Raw genomic sequence first — 21948 nt, 5'->3', positions numbered from 1 at the left:
CTTACCATCGCAAACTGCTCCATTTGCCCATTCATTCATTTAAATGATACTAAAATAATGTGAACCGGGTGTTAAAACATCCAATTTCACATTATTTTAGTAAAAAAAAAAAGAAGATTGACAGATAGGACCCTAAAGGCCTTGGTCTGGCAGTGTGAGAATAACGCTTGCAACGCTATCAGCCAGGCCACCACAGAGGCACAGCCTCTTCTGAGAAGCAGCTAAACAGCAGCTTGGAGGAAGACATTCATTCCTTCAATTATGTAATTTCATTTTAATTGAATACTGCAAACAGAGGGGAAGTGGTTATTGTGTTTAACAGTTGGGGCAATATTTGAACAGTAAAGGTGCATACACACACAACGATTTAGTTAATGAACGATTTTAGTAAAGATTTTCTACCTTGAAAACATGAACTAAAATCGTTTACTAAAGTTGTTCATTTACTATGTTCATTTAAATGTAATAACGATTTTTATGAACTACAAACGATTTTTGCATATTAACTTAATGAAAATCGTTGAGTTGACAAGTCTGACTGAACTACAAACTACAAACGTGAACGTGCATGAACAATAGTCGTTCATCGTTTGACTCAGAAAGTGAACGATTTTTTCAAACGATATGGTTTAACGATAATCGTTCAAAAAATCATTATATGTATGCACCTTTAGAGATATAAGGGGGTCATTCAGACCCACTCGCAAGCGGCAGTACGCTCGCAAGTGGGTCGATGTTCCCCACTGCGCATGCGCACGACGGAGGGAGCTCCATCGTGTGCATGCGCGAGACCCGGGGAGCGACGGGCTTCCCATCGCTCCGGGTCTCGCACCAAAGGGGGCGTGCTGTCGATGTTGATTGACAGCACGCCCCCTTTGGTGGGCGTGCCGGGGGCGTGCCTGCCAGTTGGGAACGCCTACCATGGGAACGCCTACCGTCTGAAGCCGGCCCCACTGACATCACTAGTGATGTCAGTGGGAGTGATTTTGGCTCTGATAGAGCCAAAATCACTCCAGGGCTTGTGGCAGGGAGACCCTACCGCAGGGTCTCCGTCGCAAGTCCGATGGTCGCGATGGTCAAGACCATCACGACCATCTTTTTGGCCGCTCGCATATGCTGTGGGTGGTCACCCACAGCTATGCGAGCGGCCAGGAGGCCGCTCCATTTTCATGGAGGAGGGCCCTGATTCAGAGCGAGCGCTCTGGTCAGAGCGTCCGGCTCTGAATCAGGCCCTAAGTCCATTTACTGATTACACCCTCCCCCCCAGGGACACTTAGGGCCTGATTCAGAGCCGCTCGTAAGCGGCCGCTCGTTCGCACTGAGCGATGTTCGTACAACTGCGCATGCGTATGGATTGTAATACGCATGCGCGAACCAGTCAGTGCGGCCGAAAATCGTATGTTTGCAAAATAGCGAATGTCTGCTATTTTGAGTGACAGGAGGAGGCATATGTGGGTGGTAACAGGGGAAGGTGCTTGAAAACGGGGAGTGGAATTCAGAACGCAGGCGTGCTTAAAGGTCAAAACGGGCGTTTTATGGGTGTGCATAATTAATACAGCAGCGTCAGCGACCACGTCACTTGTTTTTTTTTAGTCAGAACTACTCGCAAAATAGCGGTTGAAAAAACCAACCACAAGAATAGCGAGCAGTTCATACGCTGTTCGATGTACTCGATTAATCTAATAAATAGCGGACATGACGTATGATGCGAGCGGCCAGGGGGCGTATTTTTCAAAATTTCGACCGCAAGTTTTGCTCGCTCATTCAGACTTAGAGGCGTGAACAGACCGCAAAGTGCGAACGGTTCATTTGAATAGCCACCCCTTGTTTTAAACAAACGACCGCAAATAGCGAGCGGCTCTGAATGAGGGCCTTAGTTTATTATGTTCTCAATATAAATGAGTATGTAGTTAAGATGAGGCACCGGAAGTGGGGCCCAATATAATCTCATGGTGACGGACTGTCACTGATCATTTTAAGACATTGTTGATTAAGGATAGAATCAATGTGTAAACATTTTTATGAAGTCAAGTATTCATACACAAGATTGTGCACTATAGTATTTTGTGATATTTCTTTCTTAATTTGCACTATCAGTTCATGTTTCCAGACAAACATATATTGCAGATAATTTCTCCAAATGAAAATAATTAAATTTTATGGGTAAAACAGGAAGGATTTCACATAAGCAGTTTAATCGCCTAAGTGGATCGTAAATCACTGACAGTCACTGTCACACAGCGCTGACCTTTATATCTAGACATTGAGATCTTCTAAAGCTGGATAAGTGGTAGTATAAACAGGGCCGGCTCAAGCTTAACTTTTTTGGTAAGCAAAAAAAGATTTTGGTGCCCCTTGCTGGAATAAACCGTCATATCGCGCTTAATTTAAATTTGGGCTTGGAACTTAACTCTTGGCACCCCCCCCCCCCTGGAAAACAATAAAACACCTAAGCTTCACATGGGTAAAAAAAAAACACGTTGGCCCCGATAGGAAAAAAACAAACACATTGGCCCAACAGAAAAAGAATATATTGGCACAGATAGAAAAAAAACAAAACAAAACACTAGCCCCCACAGGACTTTATAAAACACATAGGCTTCACATGACAAAAAAACCACATACTGGCAGGCTACATATAGAGACACACAGAAGGCGGTGGCTCCAGTTGAGTAAATCTCAATATGAGATCCAAAGAGCTGTCACTATCAGTGAAGCAAGCCATCATTAGGCTGAAAAATCAAAACAAACCCATCAGAGAGATAGCTAAAACATTAGATGTGGCCAAATCAACTGTTTGGAACATTCTTAAAAAGAAAGAATGCACCGGAGAGCTCAGCAACACCAAAAGACCCGGAAGACCACGGAAAACAACTGTGGTGGATGACAGAAGAATTATTTCCCTGGTGAAGAAAAACCCCTTCACAACAGTTGGCCAAATCAAGAACACTCTCCAGGAGGTAAGTGTATATGTGTCAAAGTCAACAATCAAGAGAAGACTTCACAAGAGTGAATATAGAGGATTCACCACAAGATGTAAACCATTGGTGAGCCACAAACACAGGAAGACCAGATTACAGTTTGCCAAACAACATCTAAAAAAACCATTACAGTTCTGGAACAACATCCTATGGACAGATGAGACAAAGATCAACTTGTACCAGAGTGATGGGAAGAATATGGAGAAGGAAAGGAACTGCTCATAATCCAAAACATACCACCTCATCAGTGAAGCATGGTGGTGGTAGTGTCATCGCGTGGGGATGTATGGCTGCCAATGGAACTGGTTCCCTTGTATTTATTGATGATGTGACTGCTGACAAAAGCAGCAGAATGAATTCTGAAGTGTTTCGGGGAATATTATATGCTCATATTCAGTCAAATGCTTCAGAACTCATTGGACGGCGCTTCACAGTGCAGATGGACAATGACCCGAAGCATACTGCAAAAGCAACCAAAGAGTTTTTTAAGGCTAAACAGTGGAATGTTATGCAATGGCCAAGTCAATCCCCTGACCTGAATCCAATTGAGCATGTATTTCACTTGATGAAGACAAAACTGAAGGGAAAATGCCCCAAGAACAAGCAGGAACTGAAGACATTTGCAGTAGAGGCCTGGCAGAGCATCACCAGGGATGAAACCCAGCGTCTGGTGATGTCTATGCGTTCCAGACTTCAGGCTGTAATTGCCTGCAAAGGATTTGCAACAAAGTATTAAAAAGTGAAAGTTAGATTTGGGATTGTTTGGTTTGTCCCATTACTTTTGGCCCCTTAAAAAGTGGGAGGCACATATAGAAACCGTTGTAATTCCTACACCGTTCACCTGATTTGGATGTAATTACCATCAAATTAAATCTAAAAGTATGCAGTTAAAGCACATCTTGTTTGTTTCATTTCAAAGCCATTGTGGTGGTGAATAGAGGCCAAAATATGAAACTTATGTCAATGTCCCAATATTTATGCACCTGACTGTATATATATTCTATATAGCAGGCAAATTTATAAGTTGATAATTTTGTATGGCCCGAGAATGATTTTAAAAATATCAAGATTTATAACCAGTAATTTAAATAGCGCACACATATTCCATAGCGCTTTACAGAGAATATTTGTCCATTCACATCAGTCCCTGCCCCAGTGGAGCTTACACTCTATGGGCCTGATTCAGACCCACTCGCGAGCGGCTGTCCGCTCGCAAGTGGGTCGATGTTATGGACTGAGCATGCGCACGACGGAGGGAGCTCCGTCGTGCGCATGCGCCAGACGCGACGAGCGAAGGAAAGTCCTTCGATCGTTGCGTCTGATCAAAGGGGGCGTGCTGTCGATGTTGATTGACAGCACGCCCCCTTTGGTAGGCGTGCCGGGGGCGTGCCTCCCTGACGGGGGCGTTCCCACGGGAACGCCTCCCGTCAGAAGCCGGCCCACTGACATCACTAGTGATGTCAGTGGGAGTGATTTTGGCTCTGATAGAGCCAAAATCACTCCGGAGCTTGCGGTTGAAAACCTCAACCGCAGGCTCCGGCTCGCAATTTTGATGGTCGCGATGGTCTCGACCATCGCGGCCATCAAAATGCACGCTCGTATAGCCTGTGGGTGGTGACCCACAGCTATACGAGCGTCCAGAAGGACGCTCCATTTTCATGGAGGCCGGCCCTCATTCAGAGCGTGCGCTCTGCTCAGAGCGTACGGCTCTGAATGAGGGCCTATATTCCCTATCACATGCACACACTAGGGTTAATTTTGTTGGGACCCAATTAACCTACCAGTAAATTTTTGGACTGTGGGAAAAGGGGTTAAAGTGGGGCGGAACTGCGTCCCGTTACTTCTATTTGGTGGCGGAACCAGTTGCTCCTCCTCCGACCCACCTTAGCCCGGTGCCGTAGGGAGGTTCCATTTGCCAGGCGCCCGCTGAGAATTTCTTACCAGCGGGTGCCCGCTGAAATTTTCTTACCAGCGGGCACCCGGCTCCCTCCCTGCAGCGGCAGCCAGAGGCTGGAGCTCACTCCTGAGCTCTGGCTTCCGCAGTGCACTATGGGAGAGACGTAGGCTCCCGCAGTGCACTATGGGAGAGACGTCGGCTCCCGCAGTGCACTATGGGAGAGACGTCGGCTCCCACAGTGCACTATGGGAGAGACATCATGACGTCTCCCATAGTTAGAGGAACAGCCACGCGGACCAGACGGCAGCGGACGCAGGAGCAGGTCTTAAGGTAAGTATTCGTTTTTTTTTTTTTTTATTAAGCGGCTTCACTATAGGGGGCATTACTACTGGGGCATTACTCGGGGCACTACTACTGGGGGCATTACTCAGGGGGCACTATTACTGGGGGCATTACTATTGGGGGCATTATTCAGTGGACACTACTACTGGGGGCACTACTACTGGGGGCATAACTCAGGGGGCACTACTACTGGGAGCATTACAATTGGAGGCATTAATATTGATGTCATTACTCAGGTGGCACTACTACTGGGGGCACTATTACAGGAGGATTACTAATGGGGGCATTGCATAAGGGGCACCACTACTGTGGGCTCTGCATAAGGGGCACTACCACTATTGGGGGCACTGCATAAGGGACACTACCACCACTGTGGGCACTACCACTACTGGGGGCACCACTGCATAAGGGGCACTACCACTACTGGGGGCACTGCATAAGGGGCACTACCACTACTGGGGGCACTGCATAAGGGGCACTATCACTGTGGGCACTGCAGGGGCACTACCACTACTGGGGGCACTGCATAAGTGGCACCACTGCTGAGGGCACTACTATTGGGGCACTATTACAGGAGGATTACTAATGGGGGCATTGTATAAGGGGCACTACCACTGTGGGCTCTGCATAAGGGGAACTACCACTGTGGGCTCTGCATAAGGGGCACTACCACTGTGAGCACTGCATAAGGGGCACTACCACTACTGGGGGCACTGCATAAGGGGCACTACCACTGTGGACACTGCATAAGGGGAACTACCACTACTGGGGGCACTGCATAAGGGGCACCACTACTGGGGGCAATGCATAAGGGGCACCACTACTTAGGGCACTGCATAAGGGGCACTACCACTACTGTGGTCTCTGCATAAGGGGCACTACCACTACTGTAGTCTCTGCATAAGGGGCTCTACCACTGTGGGCACTGCATAAGTGGTACTACCACTACAATGGGCATTGCATAAGGGGCACCACTACAGTGGGCATTATGTGTAAGGGGCACTACTGCTGTGGGCATTGTATAAGAGGCACTACTACTGTGGGCAAGGGGCACTGCTGTGTGTCATAAATGAATAAAGGGACACTACTATGTGGTATAATGTGAATAAAGATTGTGCTACTGTGTGGCATAATTTGAATTGGAAATACTATTGTGTGGCCACGCCCCTTTCTCTTGAGACCACACCCTTTTTTCCGGCTGTCCCTTTATTGAAAAAGCATCAAGGGGGGGGTGGTGAGTTCCACCACTTCTCTGGGACCACTTTAAGCACTGTGTGGGAGGAAACCTGAGCACCCAGAAGAAACCCACGCAAGCACAAGGAGAATATACAAACTCCACGCAGTTGGGGCCGTAATGAGAATCGAACCCACGACCTGGCCCTTGGCAGAAAAAAAGTTTCCCCACTATTCAGTGTGTGTGTATGTGTGTGTGTGTAGGTCAGAAATGGGTCTAAAGTGCCCTGAAGGCTTATACCAGCAGAGCCCGTGCGACACTACCCACATCCAGCAATGCAGTGTTACTGTCACTGATGCAATAGAGGTTATATTGATGAAAATTACAGACCAGAACGACTCTGCGCAGCCATACTATAACAAGCCATAAAGAGGAGAATTCCCACGTGCCGGGGAACACATGAGCCAGATGACAAAAAATAAATAATGAATTGACTGTGGTCTGATTAAATTAAAAAATGTAAATGCTCTGTCAAATATTGTGTTCTGTTTTTTTCTATTACTCTCAACAATTGTTTCTTAACACAGCATAATTCAACATTCTTCCACACAAATCTCTACCTACCTACACAGGACAGCATCTACATAGGAAGGTTCTATTAACTTGTTCTTCAAAAGACCACTAAGCCCCAACACTGAACCAATAAAAGGATTCAGTGTTATCTGACATTACCGACCCTGCAGCGCCGTTAGTATTCCCTTTCCACTCCATTAAGGACAGCAGAAGCCCCTCCCCATCATTAGGACAGTGTGGCAATGTGATCTAATAATAAGAAAGCTGTAACTATAGTTATTTGTGACACCACAAGCTCTGACTGCACCTGTATGTAACTGATCCATTACACACAGGTCCTGATTGAGAGATGGAGCTATCCTGATGCTCCCACAGTTGAGCGATTATCGGTGGTCTGCACATGTATTGGAGTCGCAATGGTCTTGTAATGGCCATTGCAGAGAGGATTTATTTGCAAAATAAGTGACAGGCAGGGACCATTTGGGGGAAGTGATGAGGGAGTGCCGGCTCAAACGCAGGCGTGTCACGACCGTTTTTGGGGGCATGCCACAGACTGAGACTGCGATCTCGTATGTGTCTCATTTCACGTGGCTATTCTGCACGACCGTAGGGTTACTCAGAAGATCGATAATCGTATGATCTGCGACCGATGCTGCATCTTTCTACGCAGTTGTTTGGATTTGCAAAGCCGCCGATGATCGTTCCAATACAAAATCCCGACAGCTACAACATTTGCATATTTTTGCATAGCTGCTGCGTACAAATTCACAACAGCGCTGGCATTAAAATCCGTATCGGAATCTAGCACACGGTCCATATGTACACAGAAAGGGGTACATTTAGTAAAGATTGATTTTAATTGATTTAAAATCGTTCTAAAACGATCACCATCGATGTTGTGTTTAAGGGGCTAAATCACACATTACTAACAGAAAATTTTTTATATTGATTTTGAAGTGCTAGGAAATGTGCGATTTAGCCCCTGAAACACAACATCGATGTTGATTGCAATTGCACTGCTGAATGCAGATTCCTGCGAGTGTGCAGAATAGATACTTCTCATTCGCACGCAAGCCCTTGAATGCCTCTTCCTGATTGATAGGCAGAGGCATTTAAGGGGAGGTGCGGGGGCGGCTGTGTTCTCGGAAAACGGAGCGTGTCCGTCCCGTTTTCTGGGAGTGGCCAGCCCAGAGACTGCGTGGACGTATGCAGTCTTCTGGGCCTGCGTGCAGCGTTGCAATTGCGATCCTTTCTGAATCAGGCCCAGAGAGAGAACAGGTTTATTGGCAATAAGACTCATTTTTGCTACACTCAATACAATACAGGAATTTCCGCAATAACACTGCTGGCAGTTAGTCCTCTCACAATACATGGACAGCGATATTACCATCACTTATCTGTCCAGAGTGATATATTCCAGTAAAATTTTGCAAATAACTGATTTTTATTTTATAAAGCTACTATAATTAAATATATCTGACTTTTTGTCACAATCGTGGTAGTAATGATAAATAGTCCCCTCAATTCTTATTTAAAGAATTGTTGGCGGATTTATGCAAAGCGTTTCTAATGGGTCCTTGTTGACAAACTATGCAGTAGATTTGCCAGTTAAAGGAGTCTATTTACTAAGCAGTGTTAGGAGACAGAGTGAAAAGTGATAAGAAAGTGATAAGGTGCCAGCCAATCAGCTCCCAACTGTCATCTCACAGGCTGTGTTTGAAAAATGACAGTTGGGAGCTGATTGGCTGGCACCTTATCACTTTTCACTCTGTCTCCTAACACTGCTTAGTAAATAGACCCCTATGTCACAGATACAACCAAATATGTACAGCCATAGCCAATATAATTGTTTTGAGATCATAGTATTTTCTCACAAAACCAAATGCAATAATTGCTTATATAATTATTATGATATGAGACATGCACATTTTTGAAGAATACATTTTATTTGTACTACTTGATCTGAATAAGAGAAAGGACCTCTCACAAGCTTGTCTAGTCCAAATAAAACAAAATATCACCAAATACTACATTTCAGCTTCAGCATTCCAGGCTATGTCTGTGCTCAAGTATTTTAATGTTAGTAAGTGACTGTGACCGCAGTGCTGATATATCATCAAGGAAATTACACTTTAGTCAGCTTGAACCTGTTATGTATCTATTTAAAACCCAACATCATTAGTAATATAAACTCTGTGTAAAATGATTTCCCATGTAGGGGAATGTCACAGTGGCTAGGCTCCAAGCCTAGAATCTGCACTACTTCTTCCTAAAGTCGGGGGTGGTTCCACATGGGGTATGTGCTGCAGTGCCAAAATTAAATATGATGATGGGTTCTAGTAATTTGCTAGATAGAGTTATTACTGTACCCCACATTTGAACCTTTTGCTGTGCTGTTTTTGGTGATAGAGGTATTATCCGAGCCTCATACAATTACTCTTTCTTGTTCATGTAACTTTGAAGTAGCGGATGTATAGGCCTTCTGTCAATGGTCTGTAACATCAATGACCCACTCATGTGGGGAAACGCTATCTAGGACTCCTGATAAAGAGAAGGATAGGATGCCTTACCCTCACTATACGATGGAACCATGGGTTGAATCAGCTCCTTCCAGTTTTCATGCTGGTCTGCCAGTTAGTGTTTCTGTCTGCTACATTAGCTCTCAGGGTACCTATCCCCAAGTGTCAGTTAATTGGCCAATTTGGACCCATTTCTAAATGACTATAGTCTATAGCTGGCCTTAAGCCATTCCTTGTATGTATCATATATTTTACACTGTCACTACCAGGCTGAGACCCACTGTACACTACTTTAAGAGTAAATGAATTTGTTCTACAATGGAGTTGCCCCTGAATATTTCTGGCTTGCTCTGATAAACTGTATATGACATCTATGTCACCGTCCCGTGTCAGTGCCAGGTATCCCTGCATTCCCAAGTTCCATGTTTGTACTGTATACTCACCATTATTGAAGATGTGGCCTGCGTTCCGGGGTCTGGATAATGCTTGTCAACATTCTGATTGTCTACATGCAAACTACTTCCGATGGCCCTGTGTCTTATCAAGAACAGCTATTCCTATGATTTAAATGCTATTGCAGCAATGTAATGTCTATTGCAACAAGTCATGTCCTTTCCTGCACTGTAATGTACTGTAAGTTACTTGTTTCTTGTTCACTTACTAGTTTTATGTACTATATAAGGCGCTGTGGAACACTTGTGGCGCCATATAAAGGATAATAATAATATTATCAGCCTGTTTATAGTTGGCTGTCTGACCAAATATTGCCATTGTATTTGCTATGCCAATTTGTGGCATTTCTGTATTCTGTGGATTCCCTGACATACTGCCTTGTCTTACTTGGAGTATGAATAGCTGAGCATGCAGTTCCCCGAGGGTACCAAAGGTTCACCAATAATGACTTGCAATTCATGTCTGATCTAACATGTACTTTTGCCTCTCAGATTTACCTTCCACTCTGAATCACTTCAGAATAAGACAGATCTGGCTGTGGCTACATCAGCAGATTTGACATAGATGTCTGTGTGATCTATGCCACAGGTTCTCAAACTCGGTCCTCAGGACCCCAAACAGTGCATGTTTTCCAGGTCTCCACACTGAATCAAGTGAAATAATTAGCTCCACCTGTGTGCCTTTTAAAATGTCAGTGAGTAATGACTACACCTGTGCATCTGCTAGGTGACCTGCAAAATGTGAACTGTGTGGGGTCCTGAGGACCGAGTTTGAGAACCACTGATCTATGCCAATACAGTGCAAACATATGTCTTAGGCCAGTGGTTCTCAAACTCGGTCCTCAGGACCCCACACAGTTCACGTTTTTCAGGTCACCTAGCAGGTGCATAGGTATATTCATTACTCACTGACACATTTTAAAAAATCCACAGGTGGAGCTAATTATTTCACTTGCGATTCTGTGAGGAGACCAAGAAAACATGCACTGTTTGGGGTCCTGAGGCCAGAGTTTGAGAAGCTGTGTCTTAGGCTAATGCTATGCAGGAGTTTTGTATACCAGCCTTAGGCGTAAAGATGAGTGAAAGTCACAAAACAGTTCTGCAATATATTCATTTCATTCTGCATGTGCTGCAATTTTTCTAATGTTTTGATGGGAGAATTTGGCCATAAGTGTTCCTTCCATCTTACTTACCAAACCACACTGCAGAATGCATCATCTCTCATCGTTATAGATCATTTCTGAGTAGGGGTATGCCCCGGCCACTTTTCGTGTTTTGGTTTTGGATCTGGATCTTTCTTCGTGTTTTGGATCTGGATTGGTTTTGCCAAAACCACCCTTTCGTGTTTTGGGTTCTGGGTTTTGTGTTTTGGATCTGTATTTTTTTGAAAAAAAGCATAAAAACAGCTAAAATCAGAGAATTTGTGGGTTTTTCTGCTCCTATGCTATTATTAACGTCTATAACTTTAATTTCCACTCATTTCCAGTCTATTCTGAACACCTCACACCTCACAATTGTGTTTTTATGTCCAAAAGGTTGCACCGAGGTAGCTGGATGACTATGCTAAGAGATACGAGTGGGCGGCACAAACACGTGGCCCATCTAGGAGTGACACTGCAGTGGCAGACAGGATGGCAGTTTGAAAACTAGGCCGCAAACAGTACATAATGCAAAGAAAAAAAAGAGGTGCAAGATGGAATTGTCCTTGGGTCCTCCCACCCACCCTTATGTTGTATAAACAGGACATGCACACTTTAACAAACCAATCATTTCAGCGCCAGGGTCTGCCACGGGACTGTGGCTGAAATGATTGGTTCGTTTGGGGCCCCACAAAACAAGCTGGCAATTAATCTGTCCCTGCACAAACTGGCTCTACGGAGGCAAGATATCGTCCTCATCCACCGATTCCTCACCCTCTTCAGTGTTGTGTACATCTACATCCTCGTCCCCGCTGGTATCCACCACCACAGGTCCCTCTGTACGTTCTGGAGGCTGGTCTCCCTGGAAGAGTTGATAATTCATTTTTATGGACATCATCTTCTCCACATTTTGTGGAAGCAACCTCCTACGCCTTTCGCTGACAAGGTTCCCGGCTGCACTAAACACTCTTTCGGAGTACACACTGGAGGGGGGGCAACTCAGGTAAAATAGAGCCAGTTTGTACAGGGGCCTCCAAATTGCCTCTTTTTCCTGCCAGTACAGGTACGGACTGTCTAACATGCCTACTTGGATGCTGTCACCGATGTAATCCTCCACCATTCTGTCAATGGTGACAGTATCATATGGAGTGACAGTAGACATGTCAGAAATTGTTGCCAGGTCCTTCAGTCCTGACCAGATGTCCAAACTTGGTCCTGCCTGCCCTGCATCACCGCCAGCAGGTTGCTTAGGATACCTAAGTTTTTTCCTGGCAGCCCCAATTGTGGGAGAAAATGGGAAGGAGCTGTTGACGTGTCACGTTCCGCTTCAGTTGACAGTGTTTTCACCAGCAGGTCTTTGCACCTCTGCAGGCTTGTGTTGGCCGGAAAGAGAGACACCTAGGATCGAGCACGGTGGCCAAAATGTAGTGGTCTGATTTCAACAGATTAACCACCCTGGAATCCTGGCAAAGCGAATGAAGGGCTTCATCCACAAGTCCCACATGCCGAGCGGAATCGCTCAGTCTTAGCTCCTCCTTCACTTTCTCCAGCTGCTTCTGCAAAATCCTGATGAGGGGAATGACCTGACTCAAGCTGGCAGTGTCTGAACTGACTTCACGTGTGGCAAGTTCGAAGGGCTGGAAAACCTTGCACAACACAGAAATCATTCTCCACTGCGCTTGATTCAGGTGCATACCCCCTCCTTTGCCTATGTCATAGGTGGATGTATAGGCTTGAATGGCCTTTTGTTGCTCCTCCATCCTCTGAAGCATATAGAGGGTTGAGTTCCACCGCGTCACAACCTCTTGCTTCAGGTGATGGCGGGGCAGGTTCAAGAGTGTTTGCTGGCGCTCCAGTCTTCGGCACGCAGTCGCTGAATGGCGAAAGTGGCCAGAAATTTTTCGGGCCACCCAAAGCGTCTCCTGCACACCCCTGTCGAAAATTCTGCACCACCAAGTTTATTGTGTGAGCAAAACATGGGACGTGCTGGAATTTGCCCAGATGTAATGCCCGCACAATATTGGTGGCGTTGTCAGATATCACAAATCCCCAGGAGAGTCTAAGTGGAGTAAGCCACTGGGCGATGATTTCCCTCAGTTTCTCTAAGAGGTTGTCGGCGGTGTGCCTCTTACTGAAACCGGTGATACACAGCGTAGCCTGCCTTGGAACGAGCTGGTGTTTCTGAGATGCTGCTACTGGTGACGCTGCTGTTGATGCTGCATAAGGTGATACATCTACCCAGTGGGCTGTCACAGTCATATAGTCCTTAGTCTGCCCTGTTCCACTTGTCCACATGTCCGTGGTTAAGTGGACATTGGGTACAACCGCATTTTTCAGGACACTGAGGACACTTTTTCTGACGTTTCTGTACAGTCTCGGTATCGTGAAGAAAAGAGGAAAAAGGACCCCATCTAAATGAGGCACACCCCAAACAAAACAAGGAAATAGAAAACTAAATCATTAAAGAAAACTATATAGCTGAGAAATTATTAAAATTTCACTTTATTGGTATTAATAAAAATCAGTCATAAGTCTATAGGCAAGAATCAAGCGACAAACACATAACACATATCAAAAAAATGGAGACAACCAAAAAACATAAATGTATCAAGATCGTGTTGCACGGTAGAGCTGATGGCAACAGTATGGTAATCAAATCAGTGAGTCCTAATGCATCTAGTCATAGGAACTAATCAGGAAACCACTCAATTTAAGGTGTTCCACCTCAGTTCTGAAGTAATGTGGGAGATTGATAATCACCAATTGAACAGTATTCTATAGTCATATATGTGTGTACAAAACACGTACACGTGATAGATTAAATCTGTTTCAAAGACTAGCTCTTGACTTTAATATTGCAACACAGATAATAATCTTCTACATTGGGAGATATATTCTCATGGACACGGCGAAAATATGACATGACATAACATAAAGTAATAAACAAAACGTAACATAATTAAAAAGCTGTACACCGCAACCAAAAATTTACCCCGTATTATCAAAGGTCTAATATATAATATGTATAGAGGCGTCCCTCTATTAAATGTATGAGAGCATATGACAAATAGTATGTGATAGGTTTGAAAACCAGAGCGTATGCACTTATAGGTCAGATGCTGCTGTTCCACATCATTAAAATCAGAGGATGTGGAATGAGTTTCACTGTCACATGGCATACATAGAAACAGTGCAAGCTGCCTCTGCTATTAGTGCCACCGTATAAGTGATATCTCTGTTGCTCTAGGCAGCGCAGAGACTCACAGTACAGGCATCTAATGAGAGAGCAGGAGAGAAGACAAAGGCAGTACCTGTAAGAAGAATGCTCTCATGCGGGTGTTTGGTAAAGGGATCCCCAGTGCGCACTGGGATCCCCCAGCTGACAAGCCGAAGCGCGTTTCGCCGGAAGCGGGCTTTCTCAAGGACGCTGTCTCCGTCTTGTGTGTAGGCCGGATATAAATAGTGCCGGTCATCGTGTGATTGGTAATGCTAGGAGATTGATATTCCTAAAAGGCCAATCCGAATTGAAGTAGGTGGGGACAAATGTCATTCCCATGGTAACGCATACAACAATAACACGCCATTATAAGGCATAGATGCCATAGTGTTTAAGGAGATGACCACAATAGTGAAAACAATCAGAGGTTCCAGAAAACAACCACTGAACATATGAATATAATATATAGGCCGGATATGAGTAATACCGGCCACCATATAATTAATAACATCATTGACATTCCTAAAGGGCCAAACGGAGTCAAAGGTAGGCAGAGACCAGTACCGTTCCTATGGTAACAGATAAGACAATAATAGGCCAGTATAATAGTCGAGTGTCATGGCATTTAAGAAGAAAAACATAATAATAGGAACCACATATAAAAGTTCCAGAAACAAACCACCAGGTATATATATACACAGGTGAAAAAGTATATAAATAAAAAGCTTAGTCTTATGCGCGAATGGTATGTTACTAATGCCGGCCACCATATTGTAAATAATATTATATAACTAATATTTCTATAAGGCCAATCGATATTAAAGTTAGCAGGGACAAGTATCGACCCTGTGGTAACTAATAGGGAGATAATGTGTCAGTATAGATATAAATGTCGTAGCGCATAAAAAAGTCTCGGTATCGCCTGCCTAGTGAAGTGGAATCTAGACGGGATTTGGAACCGGGGACACACTACCTCCGTCAATTGTCTAAATCCCACTACACTAATGGCGGATACCGGACGCACGTCTAACACCAACATAGCAGTCAAGGCCTCAGTTATACGTTTTGCTTCAGGATGACTGCTGTCGTACTTCATCCTCCTCGCTAAGGACTGTTGGAGGGTCAATTGTTTAGTAAAAGTAGTGGTGTTCCTACTTACTCTCTGGTATGATGAACGACTCCCAGCAGCAACAGCAGCAGCGGCAGCAGTAGGCGTAGCAATGCAGGATCCTCCGGAGGAATCCCGGATAGGAGAGTCTGTCATGCCAGTGACATGGCCTGCAGGACTACTTCCGATCCTGACTAAGGAGGAAATTGACGAGGAGGGAGTTGACGGTGTGGTTTGCAGGTGCTTGGATACAACAGGACAACGGGATTTAAGTGTCCCTGGACTGCTTACGGTCTTAGCCAAAGTTTCTGAACTTGACAGTAACTTTTTATGAACGCGCTGCAGGTGCCGTATAAGGGAGGATGTTCCTAGGTGGTTAACGTCCCTACCCCTACTTATTTCACCTTTACATATGGTACATATGGAAAGACAGTTGTTGTCCGGATTTGGATAGAAATATTGCCGACCAAAGAGGTGGAATGTTTGGTCTTCTGCCCAGGCATGACCGTGATGGGCTTTTTCATCCCTCGGACAACAACTGTCTCCCCCGGAGCCTGATTTAAACAAACCACATCACCATCAGAATCCTCCTCGCCAACTTCCTCCTCAGCGCCAGCTACAACAGTATCCTCATCCTGTTGTACATCAACAGTGACATCTTCAATTTGCATATCAGCAAGTGGACTGAGGGTGCTCCTTTCAGCACTTGCAGGGGGCGTGCAAATGGTGGAAAGAGCCACCTCTTCCTGTCCAGTGCTGGGAAGGTCAGGCATCGCAACCGCCACCACACTTGGACTCTCCTTGGGGATTTGTGATATCTTCTTAGAACGCACAGTTCTTCGCTGTGCTTTTGCCAGCTTAACTCGTTTGATTTTTTTAGCGGGAGGAGGGCTTCCATTGTCATGTGAAGCTGAACCACTAGTCATGAACATAGAGAAAGACCTTAGCCGTTCCTTGCCACTCCGTGTCGTAAATGGCATATTGGCAAGTTTACGTTTCTCCTCAGATGATTTAAATGTTTTTTTTTAAGGTCATTTTCCTGAACTTTGTCATTTGGGATTGTATGTGCCCTCTACTATGACATTGGGCATCGGCCTTGGCAGACAACGTTGATGGCATGTTATCGTCTATGTCATGACTAGTGGCAGCAGCTTCAGCACTAGGAGGAAGTGGTTCTTGATCTTTCCCTATTTTATTTTTATCGGAGAAAGTTTGGTCCTCCATTTATGTTATATTGATATATACGTGCGGCTAAGGCGCACACAAACACAGAAAATAATTTTTTATTTTTGTTGGAGACTAGTGCACTTTGGGCCTGATTCAGAGCCGTTCGCTATTTGTGGTCGTTCGTTCAAAAACAAGGGGTGGCTATTCAAATGATCCGTTCGCAAATTGCAGTCTGTTCCCACCTCTAAGTCTGAACGAGCGAGCAAAACATACGCTCGTTTATTTGATAAAAACGCCCCCTGGCCGCACGCACCATACGTCATGTCCGCTATTTATTAGATTAATCGAGTACATCGTACAGCGTATGAACTGCTCGCTATTCTTGTGGTTGGTGTTTTCAACCGCTATTTTGCAAGCAGTTCTGAGTTAAAAAAAACCAAGTGACGTGGTCAATGACGCTGCTGTATTAATTATGCACTCCCTTAAAACGCCCGTTTTGACCTTTAAGCACGCCTGCGTTCGGATCTCCACTCCCCGTTTTCAAGCACCTTCCCCTGTTAACACCCACTTACGCCTCATTCTGTCACTCAAAATAGCAGGCCCTCGCTATATTGCGTACCAACGATTTTCGGCCGCACTGACTGGTTCGCGCATGCGTACTAAAAACCGTACGCATGCGCAGATGTGCGAACATCGCTCGGAACGAGCGTACTGCCGCTAGCGAGTGGCTCTGAATGAGGGCCTTTGTGGGTTACACCACCCTTTAAGAAATGAGCCAGCCGGCTCTTTACTTATGGGACACAGGCGCACGCTTGGCGCTGCTCCTTTGTTGATGCACGTGCAGCTACAGTGCACACAATTCACAAAGACAGAAAAAAAAGAATATTTTATTTTTTGTGGAGCGCACTTTGAGGGTTACACCACCCTTTAACAGACAGACGCACGCTTGTCGCTGATGCTTTGAGGATGCAGGTGCAGCTACAGCCCACACAATTCACAAAGACAGAAAAAAAAAGAAGAATTTTTTATTCTTTGTGGAGCACACTTTGAAGGTTACAGCACCCTTTAACGGACAAGCCAGCCGGCCCTTTACTTATGGGACACAGGCGCACGCTTGGCGCTACTTTGTTGATGCACGTGCGGCTGCTGCGCACACAATTCACAAACACAGAAAATATTTTTTTATTTGGTTTGGAGTGCACTTTGGGGGTTACAGCACCCTTTAACGGTCAAGCCAGCCGGCCCTTTACTTATGACACATGCGCACGATTGGCGCTACTTTGTTGATGCACGTGCGGCTACTGCGCACACAATTCACAAACACAGAAAAAATATTATTTTTTTTTGCACTTGGGGGGAGCACCCCTGATGGACAGAGCACCCCCTGGACAACACTACAGCATCACTTTAGGACTGGGACACTGCACAGGACTTTGGAGTGGACACAGCCCCTATGGACAACAGCAGCACAGCACAACACAGCCAGCCCCTATGGACTTTGGAGGAGTGGACACAGCCCCTATGGACAACAGCAGCACAGCACAACACAGCCAGCCCCTATGGGCTTTGGAGGAGTGGACACAGCCCCTATGGACAACAGCAGCACAGCACAACACAGCCAGCCCCTATGGACTTTGGAGGAGTGGACACAGCCCCTATGGACAACAGCAGCACAGCACAACACAGCCAGCCCCTATGGACTTTGGAGGAGTGGACACAGCCCCTATGGACAACAGCAGCACAGCACAACACAGCCAGCCCCTATGGACTTTGGAGGAGTGGACACAGCCCCTATGGACAACAGCAGCACAGCACAACACTACACTGCACTACACTACACTAAACTACACAGCCCAGCCAGCCCTAATTCCCACCCTCCCTCTTCACTGTCCACAGCCGAGTGAGAAAATGGCGCCGACGAGGGTACCTTATATAGAATTCAAAACCCGCGAGACCCGGAAGGCGGGATGATGACGTTTTGCCTAGGTTTCAGATCCGAGTCAGACGGGAAAAGTCGAGCCTGACTCGGATCGGCCTCGGATCGGGGGGGCTCGAGGGGGTTCGGATTTCAGAAATCCGAACCCGCTCACCCCTATTTCTGAGGTCCCCATTCATCAACAAAGGCAAATACCAGCACAATTTTTCATTTAGACCTCCGCTGGGCTGCTGGCAGCATAACGCTGCCAGCGATGGGGCTCCAGTGTAATGCGCATGCGCGATGGTACGTCTGGACATGTGCATGACACAGGGACCTGGCAGTGCCTGGAGGGCTTCGCTGAAGCCGGAAGGGTAGCGCTGGGTCCCCATTGCCGTCAATGGGGACTGCATCGCTGTCGCTATCTAAAGATGACGAGAGCGATGCTGTGACAATCAGCAGTAATCTTAGATTACCGCTGTTTGTTAAATCCAGAAATGGTGGCATAACCCTGTTAGCGAGCGTTAAAGGGGTTATGCTTCGTTGATAAATGGGAATGTTAGTGTAGAATTTCTGCACACTGCGAAGTGATAAATACAGTGCAGAATAGCATTCTACTGACAAATCTGAACTCTCTGATTGTATCGAGCACTTCTGTGAAACAGGCTGCTCCACCACAGCACTCACTTCCAGTGCAATTTTACTGCAATATCTCTCACCTATAAGTGTTATGTGCGTGACATCATTAGTCACTCCACCCAGACTAGTAATAGGTTTTTTTGCTTCTGTGACAGAACAGTCTGTACAGTTGTATGCATTTGTGAGGGAACTGAGAGCTCACTATGTACTGTACTATGGCCCTCAATTACTAACGAGTTTTGTCACCAAAACGAGTGATAAATGTCACTGTGTATGATAAATGGTGCTCCAGCCAATCAGCTCCTGTCAACTGTTAAAAAATGACAGTTGGGAGCTGATTGGCTGGAGCACCATTTATCATACACAGTGAAATTTATCACTCGTTTTGGTGATAAATTAAACTCGTTAATAAATGGGGGCCTTTATGTGTACTGTAGATGTGTCTCTGATATTCGCTCCTCAACAAGTGTGATTGGGCCTAATTTTATGTAAATTGTCTGGTGTTTGCAAGTCAAAATGGCAGTGTCTGCACAAAGTATCTTTTTTGGAGGGTGGAGGGGTTTGCGCTTGGTCTAGCGCTTCAAAGATGTGACACATGCCCCTGTAGGGCCCTCTCATGATGTGAGCATACTCCTGTTGCAACAAGCCCACGTCCATACTTGCCAACCTTTTGACTTCCAGGTTGGCACTGCAGGTGAGGAGGCGTGGTGAGGCAGAAGTGGGTGACGCCAAGGCTTGATGGCATCATTGTGGCCCCACTCCCTCACTATACTGCAATTACCGGCATTGCGAATCACGTCATCGGCCGCCCGGACCGCCCACTTCACTCGGGAAGTGGGCAGTCCTAGGCGGGTGGCAGGCGGCTCTGGGAGACTTGCTCACTCTTCTGGGCAACTGGATGTGCAACCCGAATTTCGGGAGCTCCCCTCCCATTCCAGAGAGTAGGCAAGTGTGACCCATGACGCGTCCCTGTCTAATTACAAAAATTAAAATATTGGAGATATACCAAAGGTATACAGTACACAGTTATTCTCCAGTCTCCACTCTCTGGAAATGCCCCTGCCAACTTGAAGTGTGTCTAGATGTGCAGTAGGTGTAACAAAACATTATATCAAATGTCCAACTCTTGCCACTTTACAAGCACCCTTTTCATTAAAAGCTTACATTTGCAAAAAAAAATAATTTCATCCAGGGTAACACCTGTGCTAACATCTGCTCCCTACGTGCACTTTGCGTCTGCTAAGTGGCCTTCTGTTGGAGCAGATGTGACAGACATGAAATGACAAACTGAAGGTGGGTACACATTAGATGATATGTTGCCAGATCCGTTTTTTAGTTTTCTTTAATGTGCAATTTTATGTTTTTGCTGTGGCAATAGAGGTGGACCCTACAGAGCAAATGCTGCCTACACCAGAGCGCTCGCTCTGAATCAGGGCCCTCCTACCTTTTTTTGGAGCGTCCTCATGGACGCTCGCATAGCTGTGGGTTACCACCCACAGCTATAGTGAGCGTCCATGATGATGGTCGCGATGGTCTTGACCATCGCGACCATCGGGCTTGCGACAGAGACCCTGCGGTAGGGTCTCGCTGCCGCAAGCCCTGGAGTGATTTTGGCTCTATCAGAGCCAAAATCACTCCCACTGACATCACTAGTGATGTCAGTGGGGCCGGCTTGAGACGGTAGGCGTTCCCATGGGAACGCCTCCGTCTGGCAGACACGCCCCCGGCACGCCCACCAAAGGGGGCGTGCTGTCAATCAACATCGACAGCACGCCCCCTTTGGTGCGAGACCCGGAGTGATGGAGAGCCTGTCGCTCGCCGGGTCTCGCACATGCGCACGACGGTGCTCCCTCCGTCGTGCACATGCGCAGTGGGGGAACATCGACCCGCTTGCGAGCGTACTGCCGCTGACGAGCGGGTCTGAATGACCCCCTTTATTCAGAGTCTGTCTGAAATGCTTTTTTGCGTTTTCACAAACGACATCTTTTTTTCAGTCTCAAAGGCGACTAGAGTCAGTGCGCAATTAGGGGCTGAGACTGGAGCTGGAACGGCCGTTGAGTGTGGTCACAGTGGGCATGAAGTTGCAGGAAAAGTACATTAAGGGAGTGCAATTACAGATTGTAACTGAAATGGCTGGCACAAAATGCAAACGCAGCCCTCCTGATGAGTTTGAGTTACATGTGTGAGCCAGGGACATATCTATAATGGGTGCAGGGGGTGCGGGGCACATGGGCCCCTGGGTCCAGGGGGACCCCGCACCGCACACCCTGCACCCATAGTATTACTTACCTCTCCGGAGCCCCACGTTGGCGTGGGGGTCCGGCGTTGTAAAAACAACTGGAAAATGAGCGCCACAGCCATTTTCCCATTGTTTGCGCATGCGCAGTACAGGGAAAATGGTCACTGCTGCCATTTTCCCGGTGACCTGCGCATACTCTATAGACTCTGGGCGCACTCCAATGCCTAGAGTCTATAACTCCGGGGCTGGCCACTTACAGCTCAGTGTGCTGCCGGCCGCCAGACAGAGAGGAGGGGGCCCATCTCGGAGACTGTACACGGGCCCTCTCCTCTCTAGAAACGCCCCTGGTGTGAGCTGACCAAGGTATAAAGAGCCCCATACACGGTGCGATAAGTTGGTAAGATGTGTAGTACAATTTCCCTTGAAATTCTTCATACGATGTGGTCAATTCTGTACGATTGATTGTATGCATAGAAGTGTATTAAACATACTCCAGATCGTAGATCTTACTGTTTTGCAGTATGATCTACGATCCAGCTAGACTAGTTCGGGGATACGCATTGGCATCGTATGCACACTAAAACAA

At 46.2% G+C, this 21948-nt stretch overlaps 1 long non-coding RNA gene across 1 annotated transcript in view; it reads right to left on the bottom strand.

Moving 5' to 3' along the window:
* LOC148501319 (uncharacterized) overlaps positions 1 to 10568 on the bottom strand; it is a 32585-nt gene extending 22017 nt beyond the window's left edge. Inside the window, exon 1 of the long non-coding RNA XR_015870055.1 lies at positions 10437 to 10568. This is a non-coding gene — a long non-coding RNA (uncharacterized LOC148501319). The remainder of the gene's footprint in view (positions 1 to 10436) is intronic.
* Positions 10569 to 21948: the final 11380 nt, after the last annotated feature.

Source organism: Taudactylus pleione, unplaced genomic scaffold, assembly GCF_031769625.1.
Source record: "Taudactylus pleione unplaced genomic scaffold, aTauple2 ptg000520l, whole genome shotgun sequence".
NCBI classification, from domain to species: domain Eukaryota; kingdom Metazoa; phylum Chordata; class Amphibia; order Anura; family Myobatrachidae; genus Taudactylus; species Taudactylus pleione.
The sequence above is the reverse complement of the archived record's forward strand: the minus strand, read 5'-3'. Positions and strand labels throughout refer to the sequence as shown.